Source organism: Arachis hypogaea, chromosome 18, assembly GCF_003086295.3.
Source record: "Arachis hypogaea cultivar Tifrunner chromosome 18, arahy.Tifrunner.gnm2.J5K5, whole genome shotgun sequence".
In the NCBI taxonomy this organism is placed as follows: Eukaryota; Viridiplantae; Streptophyta; class Magnoliopsida; order Fabales; family Fabaceae; genus Arachis; species Arachis hypogaea.
In genome coordinates this window covers 94,116,745-94,122,220 of record NC_092053.1, presented here as the reverse complement: position 1 = coordinate 94,122,220, position 5,476 = coordinate 94,116,745, and the positions used below count along the sequence as shown (strand labels likewise).

The window sequence follows — 5,476 nt, the reverse complement described above, 5'->3', positions numbered from 1 at the left end:
CTATTATTATTATTATTATTTTTCTGTGCCCTCTTCTTTGTCATATGAGCAGGAGCAAGGATAAGAACATTCTTGTGGAAGCAGATCCAGAACCTGAAAGGACTCTAAAAAGGAAACTAAGAGAAGCTAAAATACAACAATCCAGAGATAACCTTTCAGAAATTTTCGAACAGGAAGAGGAGATGGCAGCCGAAAATAATAATAATGTAAGGAAGATACTTGGTGACTTTACTGCACCTAATTCCAATTTACATGGAAGAAGCATCTCCATTCCTGCCATTGGAGCAAACAACTTTGAGCTGAAACCTCAATTAGTTTCTCTGATGCAACAGAACTGCAAGTTTCATGGACTTCCATCTGAAGATCCTTTTCAGTTCTTAACTGAATTCTTGCAGATATGTGATACTGTTAAGACTAATGGAGTAGATCCTGAAGTCTACAGGCTCATGCTTTTCCCTTTTGCTGTAAGAGACAGAGCTAGATTATGGTTGGATTCTCAACCCAAAGACAGCCTGAACTCTTGGGATAAGCTGGTCATGGCTTTCTTAGCCAAGTACTTTCCTCCTCAAAAGCTGAGCAAGCTTAGAGATGATGTTCAAACCTTCAGACAGAAAGAAGGTGAATCCCTCTATGAAGCTTGGGAAAGATACAAACAGTTGACCAAAAAGTGTCTTTCTGACATGCTTTCAGAATGGACCATCCTGGATATATTCTATGATGGTTTATCTGAGCTATCAAAGATGTCACTGGACACTTCTGCAGGTGGATCCATTCACCTAAAGAAAACGCCTGCAGAAGCTCAAGAACTCATTGACATGGTTGCTAATAACCAGTTCATGTACACTTCTGAAAGGAATCCTGTGAGCAATGGGACGCCTATGAAGAAGGGAGTTCTTGAAGTTGATACTCTGAATGCCATATTGGCTCAGAATAAAATATTGACTCAGCAAGTCAATATGATCTCTCAGAGTCTGCATGGAATGTAAGCTGCATCCAACAATACTCAAGAGGCTTCTTATGCAGAAGAAGCTTATGATCCTGAGAACCCTACAATAGTAGAGGTAAATTACTTAGGTGAACCTTATGGAAACACCTATAACTCATCATGGAGAAATCATCCAAATTTTTCATGGAAGGATCAAAAGCCTCAACAAGGCTTTAATAATGGTGGAAGAAACAGGTTTAGCAATAGCAAGCCTTTTCCATCATCCACTCAGCAACAGACAGAGAACTCTGAACAAAATACTTCTAATTTAGCAAATTTAGTCTCTGATCTATCTAAGGCCACTGTAAGTTTCATGAATGAAACAAGATCTTCCATTAGAAATCTGGAAGCACAAGTGGGCCAGCTGAGTAAAAGGATCACTGAAATCCCTCCTAGTACTCTCCCAAGCAATACAGAAGAGAATCCAAAAGGAGAGTGCAAGGCCATTGACATAAGCACCATGGCCGAACCTGTGAGGAGAGGAGAGGACATGAATCCCAAGGAGGAAGACCTCCTGGGACGTCCAGTGATCAATAAGGAGCTTCCCTCTGAGGAACCAAAGGACTCTGAGGCTCATCTAGAGACCATAGAGATTCCATTGAACCTCCTTATGCCCTTCATGAGCTCTAATGAGTATTCCTCTTCTGAAGAGAATGAGGATGTTACTGAAGAGCAAGCTGCCAAGTTCCTTGGTGCAATCATGAAGCTGAATGCCAAATTATTTGGTATTGATACTTGGGAAGTTGAACCTCCCTTGTTCATCGATGAACTAAGTGATCTGGATCAACTGACATTGCCTCAGAAGAGACAGAATTCTGGAAAGTTCATAATACCTTGTACCATAGGCACCATGATCTTTAAGGCTCTGTGTGACCTTGGTTCAGGGATAAACCTCATGCCCCTCTCTGTAATAGAGAAACTGGGAATCTATGGGGTTCAAGCTGCTAAAATCTCATTAGAGATGGCAGACAATTCAAGAAAACAGGCATATGGACAAGTAGAGGACGTATTAGTAAAGGTTGAAGGCCTTTACATCCCTGCTGATTTCATAGTCCTGGATACTGGAAAGGAAGAGGATGAATCCATCACCCTAGGAAGACCTTTCCTGGCTACAGCAAGAGCTGTGATTGATGTTGACAGAGGTGAACTAGTCCTTCAATGGAATGAGGACTCCCTTGTGTTTAAAACTCAAGGGTCTCCCTCTGCAACCATGAAGAGGAAGCATGAAAAGCTTCTCTCAAAGCAGAGTCAACCCAAGCCCCCACAGTCAAACTCTAAGTTTGGTGTTGGGAGGCCACAACCAAACTCTAAGTTTGGTGTTGAACTCCCATATCCAAACTCTAAGTTTGGTGTTGGAGAGTTTCAACAATGCTCTGAACATCTGTAAGGCTCCATGAGAGCCCACTGTCAAGCTATTGACATTAAAGAAGCGCTTGTTGGGAGGTAACCCAATGTTTATTTATCTAATTTTTATTTTCATTGTTTTTCATGTCTTTATAGGTTCATGATCATGTGGAGTCACAAAATAAATAGAAAAATTGAAAACAGAATCAAAAACAGCAGAAGAAAAATCACACCCTGGAGGAGCATCTGTCTGGCATTCAGCGCCAGAACAGAGCATGGTTCTGGCGCTGAACACCCAAAATGGGCAGCTTCTGGGCGCTGAACACCAGAACAGGCATGGTTCTGGCGTTCAACGCCAGAAATGGCACACAAATGGGCGTTGAACGCCCAAAATGGCCACCAACCTGGCGCTGAACGCCCAGAGTTGTGTGCAAAGGCATTTTTACATGCCTAATGGGTGCAGGGATGTAAATCCTTGAACACCTCAGGATCTGTGAACCCCACAGGATCCACTCAGGATCTGTGGACCCCACAGGATCCACTCAGGATCTGTGGACCCCACAGGATCCCCACCTACCTTCATTTACTTCTTCTCACCACTCTCTTTCACACAACCCCATAAACACTCTTCCCCATCACCTCTTCACCACTCACATCCATCCACTCTTCCCCATAAACCTACCTCATAAACCCCACCTACCTTCAAAATTCAAAACCAATTTCCCACCCAAACCCACCCATATGGCCGAAACCTTCCCCCCTCCCTTCCCTATATAAAGCCCTCCATTCTTCTTCAAATTCACACAACACAACCCCTCTATACCCTTCTTGGCCGAACCACATCACTTTCTCCCTCTCCTCCATTTCTTCTTCTTCTTCATCTATTCTTTCTCCTCTTGCTCGAGGGCGAGCAAAATTCTAAGTTTGGTGTGGTAAAAGCATAAGCTTTTTGTTTTTCCATTACCATTGATGGCACCTAAGACCGGAAAATCCTCTAGAAAGGGGAAAGGGAAGACAAAAGCTTCCACCTCCGAGTCATGGGAGATGGAAAGGTTCATCTCCAAAGCCCATCAAGACCACTTCTATGATGTTGTGGCCAAGAAGAAGGTGATCCCTGAGGTCCCTTTCAAACTCAAAAGAAATGAGTATCCGGAGATCTGACATGAAATTCAAAGAAGAGGTTGGGAAGTTCTAACAAATCCCATCCAACAAGTCGGCATCCTAATTGTTCAAGAGTTCTATGCTAATGCATGGATCACCAAGAACCATGATCAAAGTACGAACCCGGATCCAAAGAACTATGTTACAATGGTTCAGGGGAAATACTTAGATTTTAGTCTGGAGAATGTGAGGTTGGCGTTTAACTTGCCCATGATGCAAGGAGATGAACGCCCCTACACTAGAAGGGTCAACTTTAATCAAAGGTTGGACCAAGTCCTTATGGACATATGTGTATAAGGAGCTCAATGGAAGATTGGCTCCAAAGGCAAGCCGGTTCAACTAAGAAGATTGGACCTCAAGCCTATAGCTAGAGGATGGTTGGAGCTCATTCAATGCTCAATCATTCCCACTAGCAACCGGTTTGAAGTTACTATAGACTGGGCCATCATGATCCATAGCATCATGATTGGAGAAGAGGTGGAAGTTCATGAGATTATACCTCAAGAACTCTACAAGGTGGCTGACAAGTCCTCCACTATGGCAAGGTTAGCCTTTCCTCACCTCATCTGTCACCTATGCAATTCGGCTGGGATTGACATAGAGGGAGATATCCTCATTAAAGAGGATAAGCCCATCACTAAGAAAAAGATGGAGCAAGCAAGAGAGCCCATTCATGGAGCTCAAGAGGCGTTTGAAGCTCATCACCATGAGATCCCGGAGATGCCTCAAATGCACTTTCCTCCACAAAACTATTGGGAGCAAATCAACACCTCCCTAGGAGAATTGAGTTCCAATATGGGACAACTAAGGGTGGAACATCAAGAGCACTCCATCATGCTTCATGAAATTAGAGAAGATCAAAAAGCAATGAGGGAGGAGCAACAAAGACAAGGAAGAGACATAGAAGAGCTCAAGGACATCATTGGTTCCTCAAGAAGGAAACGCCACCATCACTAAGGTGGATTCATTCCTTGTTCTTGTTTCTTCTGTTTTTCGTTTCTATGTTATGTGCTTATCTGTGTTTGTGTCTTCATTACATGATCATTAGTAGTTAGTAACTATGTCTTAAAAGTTATGAATGTCCTATGAATCCATCATCTCTCTTAAATGAAAAATGTTTTAATTCAAAAGAACAAGAAGTACATGAGTTTCGAATTTATCCTTGAACTTAGTTTAATTATATTGATGTGGTGACAATGCTTCTTGTTTTTTGAATGTATGCTTGAACAGTGCATATGTCTTTTGAAGTTGTTGTTTAAGAATGTTAAATATGTTGGCTCTTGAAAGAATGATGACTAGGAGACATGTTATTTGATAATCTGAAAAATCATAAAAATGATTCTTGAAGCAAGAAAAAGCAGCAAAGAACAAAGGTTGCAGAAAAAAAAAATAGGCGAAAAAAATAGAAAGAAAAAGAAAAAGCAAGCAGAAAAAGCCAAAAGCTCTTAAAACCAAGAGGCAAGAGCAAAAAGCCAATAACCCTTAAAACCAAAAGGCAAGGGCAATAAAAAGGATCCCAAGGCTTTGAGCATCAGTGGATAGGAGGGCCTAAAAGGAATAAAATCCTGGTCTAAGCGGCTAAACCAAGCTGTCCCTAACCATGTGCTTGTGGTGTGAAGGTGTCAAGTGAAAACTTGAGACTGAGCGGTTAAAGTCAAGGTCCAAAGCAAAAAAAGAGTGTTCTTAAGAACTGGTGCACGAATTGTGAATCACACTTTTCACAACGCGTACCACTAACCAGCAAGTGCACTGGGTCGTCCAAGTAATACCTTACGTGAGTAAGGGTCGAATCCCACAGAGATTGTTGGTTTGAAGCAATCTATGGTTATCTTGTAAATCTTAGTCAGGAAGTCAATTATGTTTATCAATTGAATTGTGAATAACCAGTAGAGTATAAATTAAAAGTTACTTGTTGTGCAGTAATGGAGAATATGTTGGAGTTTTGGAGATGCTTTGTCCTCTGAATCTCTGCTTTCCTCTGTCTTC

General features: G+C 41.8%; 1 non-coding gene across 1 annotated transcript; it reads right to left on the bottom strand.

Moving 5' to 3' along the window:
- Positions 1-578: 578 nt before the first annotated feature.
- LOC112773575 (small nucleolar RNA R71) lies at positions 579-686 on the bottom strand. The gene has a single exon (XR_003188120.1). It is a non-coding gene; the product is annotated as a small nucleolar RNA R71 (small nucleolar RNA).
- Between the last annotated feature and the right edge of the window lie 4,790 nt (positions 687-5,476).